The 13,795-nt window shown below is 41.6% G+C and overlaps 1 protein-coding gene and 1 pseudogene across 2 annotated transcripts in view; one reads left to right on the top strand and one right to left on the bottom strand.

Annotated features, from left to right (window-relative positions):
- CHCHD3 (coiled-coil-helix-coiled-coil-helix domain containing 3) overlaps positions 1 to 13,795 on the top strand; it is a 278,747-nt gene that overhangs the window by 138,921 nt on the left and 126,031 nt on the right. The window lies entirely within an intron of this gene.
- Positions 1 to 13,795, bottom strand: part of LOC125081271 (60S ribosomal protein L15-like) — a 29,539-nt pseudogene that overhangs the window by 3,770 nt on the left and 11,974 nt on the right.

Raw genomic sequence — 13,795 nt, 5'->3', positions numbered from 1 at the left:
TGCAACTGGATGAATGACAACATAAACGTTTGCCAGTGTGTTTAGAAGGGAATCAGTTAAATGGTACTTGGAATTTGGATGATTATTGCTTTGAAAAGACTGAAAATCACAGGTCTTGGCTTTATAGTTTAATTACTTGCTTAACAATTGCTAGTGATTCACTAAATCACAAGGCTTCCAAACGAATAACATCAGTAACTGCGGCCATGCCTGAGCAACTCCAATTTTCTTGACAATGGCTACCAAACTGTGTTTAGCCTAATATAAACTGTTAGTTTAACAGCAAGCAATAGGAGTTTCGAGTGCACCATTGAGGAGATGCCAGCAAATTGAGCGCTTTACCAGTGGTGACACTTATGTCAAGAATAACTTCAGTGTATTTCATCAAGACCGGTTGGAAAAGCAAATATAGTAATTATCCCCATCCCTTTTTGATATTGGATTTAATAATAACAAGCACCGTCCAGCCCTCCAGGGCTTCTAATTAATAATTGGTTCTTGAGAACACAGCATGTGGCTCCTCACAGTTGGAAGAAGGCTGGCACACAGGGCGAGCTTAAGGTCCTCCGTACTTTTGTGGGCCGGGGTCAGAGCTACTGGTGAGGGTTTAAAGGGAGAGCAAGCTGCAGGTGTCCTGGTGGGAGAAGTTACGTGTGCTTTTATCGACCTGAGCTCTCTTTCTTCACTGTGTCTTCACTTCGTGGCATTTCTGTGAGTTCATGCCTCTTCCATCTTGCCCTTTGGCAATGGTGAGCTCTTTATTCCAAGTAGGTTCTTGCAGAATTAGATGAGTTCCTCAGTTTTTACGTAGGTAGCCATCCCCGTCTTGCTCACATGAGTCACCTGAACCCCTGTTCTTTAGTATTTTACCACTGAAATAATGTAAAAGGACATAGCAGACTTGCATTTAAGTAGTGATAATAAAGCGTAATATTTTATCAAGCACTTGCTTTTGCCAGGCTCTGTGCCCAGAATTAGAATTCCACGTGTATCTTATTTGATTGTTATAGCACGAGGTGGTAGTATTACTGTTCCTATGATTGGAACAACTGAGGCTTAGAGAAGTTAAGTAATTCACCTTTTGCCGCTAGGCAATCACTTTGGCTCCAGACCCATGCTTTGAGCTACTACGTACGCCACTGAGTCTCTAGTATAAATGTGCCCTCTAAGTTTGTGAACATTACTTATTTAGTTGTGACCCTGTATGAAATACGGCCCTCCTTGGTGTAGATGGGTACTTAAAATTTTTTAAAGTCGTGACCTCCAATAATACATTTTAAGTTATGATGCAACGCTCATGGATATATTAATAAACACAAGAAATTCTACTTTCTGCCTTCCTATTTTCCATTTTATTCTGTTTCCATTTTTAAAGACAATGGGTTGTAATCCACTAAAACAATTTCACAGTCCGCTAATAGGTAGCAACCTACAACTTGAAAATCATTGAGAATCAGTGCAGGCCTTCTGAGGTCCAGGCTCGTCAGTGAAATCTGAGTCTCATTGGTTTTATGTCTCACTCGCTTATATGCTGCCTCAGGTACTTGCACTTCTAATTTTGTTAGTTTTCTAATTTTGTGGGACCTTAAGTAGTTTTGCTAGTAGGCATTTGTGAGTGATTGAATTCTGAGGATGGATTAATATCTTTCCTGAGGCTCAGAGTTTCTCCTTTGCCATTTCATCATGGCCCTTTGGGGGCGTCCCGTGGATTTGAGATTGAGGGTTATACTCAGGCATAACAGCAGGGAGTCTGCTTGGGAGTCTCTCCCCCTCTCCCTCTACCCTGACCCCGCTTACGCTCTCTCTCTCTCAAATAAATTTTAAAAAAGGAAAATTGAGAAGATGCAGGGTGGTCTCTTGTCTTTATTATCTTGCACCCTTTGCCAGGCAGACCTACCTAAGTATTGGCCAGAAGGCAAGACTGAGGTTGTTGCCCCATTGTCTTTGCCTAGAATGAACTGGTAGCACAGACTGGGGTAACCAAACACCAGTGTGACATGCGGGGCCCACGTCCTCTCATGCTGTCCCTCCTTGAGCCAGCAAATTTGGGTGCCTGTGCCATGCTGGAAGGCTCTAGGGTTACAGTGGGAAGCTTGACACACATGCTACTTCTTTGAGTATCCGTTCTAGTGAGAAGACAGTTGGAAAATGCAGGAAATATATGAGGGGCAGCACTATGGAGTAAGATGACTGTAGTAATTCTCAACTTATCTGGGCCCCATTCTCGGGGTGGTTAGTTTTGCCAGTACCTGCAGATGTTGCAAAGCGACCCCGAATGTGTCAGCCAAAGGCCACCACAAGATTTCCATTTGGGAGTGGCCTGTAACTCAAGGGGAGACTGTTCCGAAGAGCAGGGCCGTGCAGGCCATGGAACAGCAGCATTGCTGTCACTAGGAAGCTTGTTGAGGGTGCAGGCTCTCTGACCCAGCCCAGATCGACTGAGGCAGAATCTACATTTTAACAGGATCCCCAGGTGAATATGCACATTAAAATTTGAGAAGTGCTGCTAGAGTAGTGGTTCTCTGCTTGGCTACTTTAGAGAAATAGAGTTGGGCATGATAAGTCACTCCCAGCATAATGACATTTTGTCCAACCTTGAAGCATCTACTAGGGTGGAAATTGTCAGATGCTGCCACTTAACTCACTTCTGCTACTCCCAGCAAGACTGAGCAGTGTACCGTCTCCTCCCTTTGGATACCTCCCTCCCTGCAACCGGAATGGACCACCAGAAGTTCGTCCTCCCCCGGCATTCGATAGAAATCCCACTGGTGGGATTCAGTTCTATATGGGTATTAGCAGCAGCTGACCTCATTTGTCTCCTTGCACCTACTTTTGGAGTAGGAGCCCTTTTACCTGTGGCTGCCTTGCTCCCAGACTCCGCTAGCCATGTCTGTGCCCGTGTGTGTAATAAACCTTTGAAATACTTTGAAATACTTGTCTTTGTCTTAGCTGTGCTGTATTTTGGTGTTTTGACCTCTGGTATCTTTTTGGAGGGAAGGACCAGCAGACCCAGATATGGACCAAGTCAAACTGGGGCTTAAAAAAAAATGAACATTTCTGCAGGGTAGGACCTAGGATGCAACATGTTTCAAAGCTTCCAGATGATTCCAACTGGCAGCCAAGGTTGACAGCCTCCTCTGTAGAGGAAAGACATCTTTTATGTTTTTAGGGCCCTGGAACAATTGAGAAGCTACTTATGATAAATTCTGACTGATGCTTTCCATGTCCATCATTGAAATACACCCTCCTCTGCAGATAAATATGTAGAAAGCAGGCTGAGTGTACACCATTAGAATCACTTGGTCTCGTTCTCACAAAACTCATGGCAGCAGAACAGAGAGCCACCAGAGTTGGATTTGAGTCACCACAACGAGGCTGACATCAGATCCTGTGGAAAATAGGTTGTAACAACTGTGACTCAGTTGATAAATGAATAATAGCACTTTAGTATTTGAAAAATGCTTTTTAAAAATGCTTTTTAAAGTTCCTTTTCATGTGTAGAAAATTTTTGTCTATCATTTTCATCTGACTCAGGCCAGAATCTGCTTCACATTTGTGGAAGTGATCTAGACCTAGGTTTCTCTCTGATTCTGAAATTGACAGCTCTAGTCCCAAACTTCCACACTCTGGAAGGCTTTCGTGTCAGCCTTGCTTTTTTGCCTTTTGCTTTTTCAGATGACACAGTGCAGAAAGGATCAGTTGGGAGTCCCTCAAAGCCAGAAGATTAAATGGGATTAAGAGAAGGTATTCTGAGGCAGGAAACGGTGACCAGATGAAAGGACTCAAGGGGGAAGATTTTGAGGTCCTTAGATTTTATGACGTTTTGGTAAGCCAGGGCTATAAGCTGTGGCTCAGAAGAGACACTCAGGTGGAAAAATTGAAAGGAGGTCCTTAAAATTTTGTAGGATGTAAAAAAGAGAAATTTTAGCAGAAAAGGTTCGTGTGCCAGTAATGAGCCTGATCTGAAATATTGTCCTTCCAGCACTTTGATATGTGTCTATCAGTGGTCTGTCTTTGACGTTCAGACCCTGCATGAGCTGGCTTAACTTGTGAATCCTGACTAAAAGGGAACAGTTGGAGATGGCAGGTTCAGTGCTCACGTACCACAGCGATGGGCTCCCGAGTTGGGCTGGCCAATAAGCAGTTCCTTCCAGGACAGAGACCAAGGGAAGCGCCTTGCTTTTGCTTTGTCTTAGTGCCTGCATGTCTTTGACAAGTGAACAATAAAATGTACTGTTTGATTTTAGACTGTCTTGCTTCTTTTCCCTGTCCCTCCCGCAATCTTTCTTTTTCATGTCGCATTCATTGCATGAGGTGCTTTTCACCTCTCCTTCCTGACCCTGGGTTCCAGTGTTCATTGGTAGCTCTCACCCAGGATGTGCTCTAATTGGCAAAACTGTAACCTGGTAGCAGCAGTTCGCTATTTCAGTTTCCTAATTGGTGTCAGGGTCTGCTGGTGGAGCCCAGCCATGTTGGACTGATGGATAGATCGGCTGCTGTGACCACCATGCTTCTGTCTGACCAACAGGTTTATTGCTTTTTGAAACCAAAAATTAAAATGTTAAATATATCCTACAGTGTTCCTAGTGGGTCTGAAATGAAATCAGCTATTCATCATTAAGGAATACTTTCAATGTTACCTGAAGGTCCCTTGGGTTTGCAACTCGAAATTTTTTTTCTATTTCTAACTCACAGCTGGCTGTTTTCTTGCTTTCATAATGCAGTGTAAAGCTGCCTTATATTTCACACCGCCTGCTGCACAGTGGGTTTCTTCTTTTCAGAAGTAACGCAGACATGGTGTTAAACGTGTGCGTGTTGGGGGTTGGGCTGGCATTGAAGAGACCCCTCTCACAGAGCTTGAAATTTACAAGCTCATTTACATTGGTCAGTGAGAAGGTAGGTTGTTAACTGAATCATAAGAAAAAATGATACAGATTCTTTTTCAAAAGCTCTTTCACGTAATCGACATTTATGTCGAAAGTATAACTGAGGAGTTAGGCATATGAGTGTAGTATAATGACTGTTTACCCAAATTAATGCCTGAAGTTACAGAAGGCTACAAACTGCTGCATTTTAAAATCGAGTTTTAATACTTCGATTAGCATATTACACTCCAGTATAATAAAACAATGTAATAATCTTAAAGAGATCAAGTGTTACCAGTGAGCAAACCTCTGATGTTTTTGTCTCTTCGAGTTTCTGTAGCCAGCACTTAATCATTTGTAGCAGCATTTCTTTTGTAGAAAGAGTCCATCTTTATCAACACACATTGTGTTTTGAAACATTCTAGTAATACTGTCTTATATTTGTTTGCTTTATACTGGTTTTCCAAAGAACTTTCCTGTCTGCTCTTCCTCTTGTGCCTTTGAATATCCTCAAATTAAGGAGTTACTATTTTACATTTTATTAGGGGGGACTGAAAAACAAAAGTTATATGACTTGATGGAAATCACTACTTCCACATAAGTGATCAAGTTGTGGCTTGAACCAGCTCTTGTGACTCCATGTCAGTGTTTTCCCACATTAATATACTGCTCTCTATGTGCTGAATGTACCATTAGTGCTCTGGGCATTACAAAGATGACTCACACTCTCTTGGCCTAAAATTCTAGTTCAGAAGATCAACATAGGCACAGGTAGAAACACAGAGTACTAAAGGGCTGAGGGAGAATTCAGGCTCTAGAGATAAGGTTGGGCTCTAGGGATGAATGAGGAGAGAGCCTGCCAAAATTTCTTAGAAGAGTGAGTATCTGAGCTGGAACTTTAAAAAGGAGGGGTTAGGGATTTGAAAGGTTTTTGGCATCCAAACTGAGAGGATGGCTGGAACAAAAAAATCCAGAGATGGGAGAACCCGTAAGTTCTGCTTCTGGATGTTGAGTACACGAATGTCATTGGAACTTACGGGCTGGGTAAGGCGGCCTGTTAATGGTTGACAGGTTAGAAGGCACAGAGCAGCCAAATGGCCAATCTTGTGGCCATGTCGAGAGTAGATTAAAGGAGAGGAAAAAAAGGATGAAAATCATTTAGGATAGGAATGTGGGGTAGTCTTTCCAGCAAGGCGAAGCAATTTCTGCTAAGAGACTGTACATTGGCATTCAAGTGGGGAGACTATATATGGTAGACATTGCTGAGTTTAGAAGTGGAAGGTCCAAAAGGAGAAGTGAGCTACACCATACCATAAAGATTACTCTGATTTCAAAGACTGGCAGGAATCACAAGTCAGTTTAAGATTTCTGTCATTTGGTTTATTACTGAAGCAGCAAATAGGCAATTCTAAGGCCATCTGATGAGGTAAGGATCCAAGTGGCTGGATGGAGAGGCTTTCTCTTACTTTCTTATTTCCTTGGGCAGACCTTAAGTACTGTGGTCCTTAGAGCAGTCATGGAGGAAATACTCTGTCATGTTCGTGGTGTTCAAAAACCATAGATTCTCTGACTTTGTATATGAAGCTGAGGAAGGCACTCTTCCAACCCTTAAGCATCCACTTGTCACTATAAGACAAAAGACTTCCTGTGCCTATTCCTGTGTTCTGTTTCTTACTGTCTAATTGGATGGTGATGGCTTGAGATTTGGTTAATGACCAGTTATGTTTCAGGTTGCTGTGTTTGAAGTTCCTCCAAGACATCCATGTGGATATGTTCATTAAATAAATTAGAGGCAGTTTTGGAACTGGGGAGGGTGGCCAGGGATGGAGAGAGGTCTGAGAATCTTTCTCACAGCGGTAGAGATCGGGAGTGGTAAGATCTCCAAAGAAGAGAATGTGGCCAGAAGACAAAAGAGGGCAAAGGTAGCATTTTGGCAGGTACCCACCCGCCTTTAATCAGGTGGAGGAAGAGTTGTGGAGGAGATGACATAGGAGCCATCTGCAAGGAGAGAAGGAGGAGTGTTGGCTGTGATTAGAAGAGAGAGCTTCAAGAAATGGTTCCCAGAGAGGGCCAGCAGGATGAGCGCTGATCGGAGGCCGTTGACTTAGGCAATTATCGATCAGTGGTTAGCTTACCTAATAATATGCATACCTCAAGCAGTGGAATCAGAGCCAGCTTTCAGATGGCTAAAGAAGGGAAAAAAGGAAAAAGCTGAGGAAGTTACTTTTCTGTCAGGACTTTAACCTGTGAAAGAACTGTGGTGAAGAATAGAAGAAGCAGCAGTGTTTGGGGAGTTTTCCCTTATTTTTTTCCCTTCATTTTCCCCCCTTCTTTTAAATAACTTTCTTCATTGTTTTTAGCTCATTTTTTAATTCAAGTATAGTTAACACACAGTGTTGTATTAGTTTCAGGTGTACAATATGCGATTCAACAATTCTGTGTATCAGGATGCGTGTACTCTCTATCCCCTTTCTCTGTTTCACTCATCTCCAGCCCCCCCGGCTGCCCTCTGACAACCACCAGCTTGTTCACTATAGTTAAAGAGTCTGTTTTTGGTTTGTCTCTTTTTTTTCTTTGTTCATTTGTTTTATGAACAAATAAATTCACACATGAGTGAAATCATACGACATTTGTCTCTGACTGACTCATTTCACTTAGTATTGTACCCTCTAAATCCATCCATATTGTTGCAAATGGCAAGATTTCATTCTTTTTTTCTTTTTAAAGATTTTATTTATTTATTTGACAGACAGAGATCATAAGTAGGCAGAGAGGCAGGCAGAGAGAGAGGAGGAAGCAGGCTCCCTGCCGAGCAGAGAGCCCGCTGGAGGGCTTGATCCCAGGACCCTGAGATCATGACCTGAGCCGAAGGCAGAGGCTTTAACCCACTGAGCTACCCAGGTGCCCCAAGATTTTATTCTTTTTTATGGTTGAGTAATAGTCCATTTGTGTGTGTGTGTGTGTGTACACCACATCTCCTCTATCCATTCGTCAATGGAAGGACACTTGCATTGCATATCATGGCTATTGTACACAATGCTGCAATAAAATAGAGGAGCATATATCTTTTTGAATGAGTATTTTTGTTTTCTTTGGGTAAATACCAAGTAGCGGAATTACTGGGTCATATGGTAGTTCTATCTTTAATTTTTTGAGGAGTCTCCACATTGTTCTCCATAGTGGCTGTATCAGTTTGCGTGGAGAGGTTTCCTTTAAAGAGATTAATGTGTTTGAGAGCTTAGGGCAGGAATCCAGTGGCAAGAGAAAGATAAAAAGTGCAAAAAGGTGGTAGTAAATTGATAGAACACAATCTTAGGGAGTTTTGGAGGGAAGGATATATCCAAGTTTAAAGATGAGGGTCTTTGAAAAGGGAAGAGAAATCCTCTTCAGAAGATCATGTGAGGAAATTTAAATTGGAGGGAGAGAGTTTGCAACCTAATGGGCTCCATTATCTCAGTTACAGGATTCATTGAGATTCTGCATTCTACTGTGTGAATGCCAGGTCAGTTTATTCTTCAGGGCAGGAGTCTGAGACAACCTCAGGGGAACAGGGTCAGGTGTGACGCGATGGAATGGCCAGTCCGGTGTCCTGAGCAGGTGCATCTTCGTAGCTAATCAGATGTTGATACCTCTTACCTGACTGACTTGTCCCTTCATGGTCCCGACTTGAACTTTCACTCAGGTCTCCTGGACTTCTTTTAGTTTTTACCCTTTATCCTTGATTTCATTCTCTTCATGTTCCAGGTCTTCTTCTTGCCTGGATCTGTCCTCCTCCCGTAACAGGATATCCTCCTCATCAGGCCTCCAGCGAAGGACCTTAGCCTAGCCTCTCTGAGGGATTCTTCTGTAGGTTCTGTGCTTCCAACAGAAAGAGGCTGCAGTTGCTTCACCTGTATCATTCGATAGACTTATTATCTAAATACTTAAATATGTTCAGAAGATCCTTCGGGATATGGATATCTTTGATTTTAGGGGTAGTGTAAGAAACTTCTTGGGAAAGATGGGACCTTTTAAAAAAGTTAGAATGCTGTCTTAAATGTATCCAACAGATTTGAGTTCTGTCAAACTAGTTTTTGCTTGCTGAAACCTACCTTTGAGTCGTCTTTAGGGTTGAGTTCTTCCGGGGCTTCTGAAATCCATTCTGACTGGCATTGGAAATGGACATCTAATTCAGAGAAGATCTATTATTAAAGATTGTCAATTTTAAACAGCTTAATGCATACATAAGTGATAGAGCTCTTTGAATAGGGTCTTCCATATTTTGAAAAGTAAGACTTGTTTTAGAAATTCAAGCCATTTTAAACCAGATGCTTCCATGCAGTTTAGCAGCAGCTGTTAGATACTATTATAAATGCTTGGGCAAGGGTCAGTGTTGTAATCTTGGAGGGGCTAAAGTTTATTACATATTTGATCAAATTATCAGCTTTTCCTACATTTACAGATGTGTAGATTTTTTTCATACCTACCTGAGTAGGAAGAGTAGCAACAGGGTTAGCTGTGAGGTGTTAGAAATGAGTGGAGGGGTGCCTGGCTGGCTCATTTGGTTAATTTCTCATTTGGGTAAGCATCTGACTCTTGATTTCGGCTCAGGTCATGAGATTAGGGTTGTGAGATCGAGCCCCATGTTGGGCTCTGCATAGGGTGTGGAGCCTACTTGGGATTCTCTCTCTCCCTCTGTTGCCTCTGTCCCCCACCCCCACCCCCACAAAAAAACCGAATTTCCAGAGACTTGGTGTGCATATTCAGAGTAAAGGAGATTTTCCATTTCACTTCATTGTGGTTAATAAAGGCAGCTGGGCAAGGCGTCAGAAGCATCAGCAATCATTTATGATTTTCCATGAAACTACTGTTATACTACATTTCTGGGACCAGGCTAACATCCATCATTGTCTTGGTTATAGGGAGCCCTTCACTGTATGTTCTAATCTGGGGGTGTGGGCTTATGTAATCTGTGTGAAGATAGGTTTTAATAAACTGCACTGCCTAAAGTTCTGTCATCCATTAGATTCTAATCAATAACTCCATATCCCATAATATATAGAATTGTTCATAAAAAGTCATCAGAGATTATCTGATAAGGAGGGTGGGCACTGATACGTCATTAAAAGAAAAGCACCTCTTTGTCGAAGGTGCAGCTTACGGGATGCGCTTGTGTCCATCATCTCCTTTGCTCCTCAGGTTCCTGTGAGTACTTTCTTTCCAGCCTCTGTACTCCATTTAGTCTCATCCACACCCAGGGCTCGAGCCATCTGCTGTAAAACAACAACTTCAGAGTCTAGATTCTTAGGCTGTAGTTTTCGACACGGAACGTTTAGCCGAGTCTTCTCTTCTCACTTGCAGACTGTGTAGACTGCTGTTCTTTTTCTCAGTGAGCGAGACCACCCTCTATATCAGAAATCCAGTTGTCCTCCTTGCCATTCCTCCTTTTCCATACCCTGCTGATTCCACTTCCTGAAAACTCTGGAATCCAGGGATGCCTGGGTGGCTCAGTGGGTTAAGCTTCTGCCTTCGGCTCAGGTCGTGATCTCAGGGTCCTGGGATTGAGTCCTGCATCAGGCTCTCTGCTTGGCAGGGAGCCTGCTTCCGCCTTTCTCTCTGCCTGCCTCTCTGCCTACCTGTGATCTCTCTCTCTGTGTCAAATAAATAAATAAAATCTTTTAAAAAAACAACCCAAAAAACCCCCTGGAATCCAAACCTTCTGGCACAGACCTTATCTGGGCCTTCGTGACATTTAGCCTTTATCCCTTCAAGCATATCCCAACTGCTTGCCTCAGTGTTGCACACCGCCTCTGGAGTGGTTTGGTTTATCTCAGGTGAACCTCTGATGTGTTAGTCCCAGGCAGGAAGTCCTGAAGTGGCCCTCCATGGTCTCCAGGTCAAGTTGGAGCTTCAACAGGGTACCAAGGCGCATCTTCATAGTCTGCCCATGCTCGGTTTTGCTACCTCATCTTTGGCCATATTTCTTTTCTTTTCTTTTTTCTTTTTGGATTTTGAGCTAATTATTGGCCATATTTCCAAGTGCAGCTTCAATGCCACTGCCGTGAACCAGGTCGCTGAACCTGCCATGCATTTTCAGGCTACCATCCCTCCATGCTTTAATGCCTTTGCTCGTGAATATCCATCTTTTCCACCTTAACTCTTTCTTGAGCCTCATCTTTGGAACCATTTTTGTTAACATTTTTCCATCCACTGTGAAATTTGTTATTCTGCTTCTGTGTTTCTGCTCCACTTCCCCAGTGGATATCAGCTCTTAGTGGATGGGGGCAGCAATCATCTGTTTCTTCAGCACCTTGTATCATGACTTAGGAGTGTCATGGATCTTTGCAGAACGTTGCACAGGTCTGAGTCTACACACATATTAAATAACTAAATGACTTCTTCAGGGCTGTAAGAACTACGACTACAGCTAACTCCAAAGGTTCTCCTCTAGAACCTCTGCTCCGCTTTTGTATACACCAATTCTTACAAAAATAAGTCAAGATTTGGCTGACTAAACCATTGATCTTGGTTGAGTTATACTCTGGCTTAAAAAAAAAAAAGTATTGACAATAAAACAGTTCATTAGTGTGGCATTAGTATGTCTGGGTGCTGATAGGTTGTCCATAGGTGAAAAATATCAGCCACAGATTTTTTTAAAAATCTGTATAAATAATATAAACTCAGTTAAAACTTCACATTACCATACTGAGGGGCTAGCTCGGGGAACTGTGTCCCCTGTGAATAATGCATTTAATTAAGTTCAATTTTAATATTTAAGGGTAGCAACCAGACAAATTTATTACTCCCAATATTTATATCTTATAAAGTAGTAAATTGTTGCTGGAAAGCAGTAATAAAATCCAGCCATTTTGAAATGAATTCCAGAGTCACTGTAATACAGGGTTAATCTGTGAGGTACCGTGTTTTCTACTTGCAGCTTTGCAGCATAATCAGGTTCTTTTAAAATTTATCTTACTTAAATGAGAAATTGTCTTCCACCCATTTGTTAGATTAGAATCTCTCCCCTTTCTAATGGAGACTGAAGTGATTTTCCTCATATCTTTTCTTTCTCCTGGCTCCCTGCTCCACTCCATTATTGATATTATTATCTTGTAAGGGTTGTTTTGTGTTTCCAGAATTTATTTTTCTCCCCCAAACTCCCCCACCTTTTTCCCTTCCGAACAGATAAATTCAAAGAAAGAATAACCCTTCTTTCATCCATTATAAATCATTTTTCATTTGAGCATGTCATCTTGCTTTTTTGTTACAATGAAGATCAAAGGGATACAGGTTCACCACTAGTGTTCAGTTCTTTTCAGTTCGGGGCCTTAAAGAAATAGGATCTAGTTTAATTTGTCACAGCTTTAGATCTCTCTCAAGGCATGTGGCACTCAGGTGGCTGGGCGTGACTGCATGCTGTGTGTGTGTGTGTGTGTGTGTGAGAGAGAGAGAGAGAGAGAGCGAGCGAGTGAGCAAGCGAGCTGGACATTTGGTATTTCATATGCTTTTCATTGCATATCCCAGAGATAGCACATCTCAAAGAACGTGTTTGTATTGGAATATTGCTTGCTTCTATTTAAACCAAGCTGGGAGTCCTTTAGAGATCCTCATTTAAAAATACCCACTCCATAGTTTGAACTCTGGTGTCCTATGAATTTTGGATATTCCACACTTGCTTGGCCTTTTTTCTTTTCTTTTCTTTTCTTTTTTTCTTTTTAAAGAGGTTAGAAAAAAGAAGAAGAAGAAGGAAAAAAAAAAAGGATTTCAGTCCCTTACTCAGACCACAGCTGGTCTGTCCCTTTTATACCACGACCTCTCAGTTGTCGGTTGTCTCAATTTGGAGTATTAGCAGGTCAAATGAGGAGAGGTTATTCGTTCCCTATATTTAAAACCAGGAATAATGAATTGCCCTTAAATGACTATGAGACAGTGACAGATTTATAAATTAAAAACAATTGAGCTATTTTTAAACACCCTGCTTTTTACTTTATCCTGTGATTCATGTCTTTATGTCATGTTATTGTGAGACCGTCGTTGCGTAATATTAGACCCAATCCTTCCCACTCAGTAGGCTGCTTGTCTGATCATTCTTAGGCTCCAGAATTTCCATATGATGTATCCCATATTTCACTAAAACCAAGTCTCTTTTTCCTAGTCTCATTATCGTCACCTAATCTCACCCTGGTCGGTCAGCTTAACACTTCTTTTGTTAAGAAGTGCCAATAGTTCTTTTGTTCTCATCCCTTATTTCTCCAACTGTGGTCAAGGTTCCGTTCTTCTGGTTATATTTAGTCTAAGGTTTGTAAGCCAAATGCTGTTCTTACGGTTCTGATGAGTTGTCTGCAAAGGATTGAGGTGTTCTTCAGAAGTCTAGTACCCATTTATTTATTGCATAGAACTAATGAATACTTAAACACTTCAACTGTGTGTTTTGGGGCTTCATTATTCCTGCTCATTCCCTAAGTCAAATTGCACTTCCCATATGTCTGTTTCTTTTTTATCTTTGGGTGGCAAAAGTGTTTCAACAAATATTTCAAAGTCTAAAGGCCAAAAATATTTCTGGTTATTGAGTGGGGTCTATCTCCCACTGGTAAGTTATATTCCAAAAAGTGTGTTTATTTGGTTGTAGAACTTGGGTTCTGATTTTTATCTGATTTTACATGCAATTTTATTCATGAAGATCTGAAGGCACATAAAACTCATGTATAGTGAGGTTTACAGACCCTGACACCCCGTTGCTAAGAATTAAAAAAATAAATCTTATTCACAGTCAATACTATGTTCTAACTGGTTGCACTTGCCAGAAATCTGGCCACTGCGTAAATGGAATAATTTAATTTTTTTTTCTCTCTGAATATGTTACATATTTATTTCTATCTGTGTCTAATCTTATCTATCTATCCATATGGAAAAACCAGGTTTGGAGTGTCCAGTCACATACAAATCTGTCT

Source organism: Lutra lutra, chromosome 11 (genome assembly GCF_902655055.1).
Source record: "Lutra lutra chromosome 11, mLutLut1.2, whole genome shotgun sequence".
In the NCBI taxonomy this organism is placed as follows: Eukaryota; Metazoa; Chordata; class Mammalia; order Carnivora; family Mustelidae; genus Lutra; species Lutra lutra.
This window is presented reverse-complemented; position numbering and strand designations above follow the sequence as displayed.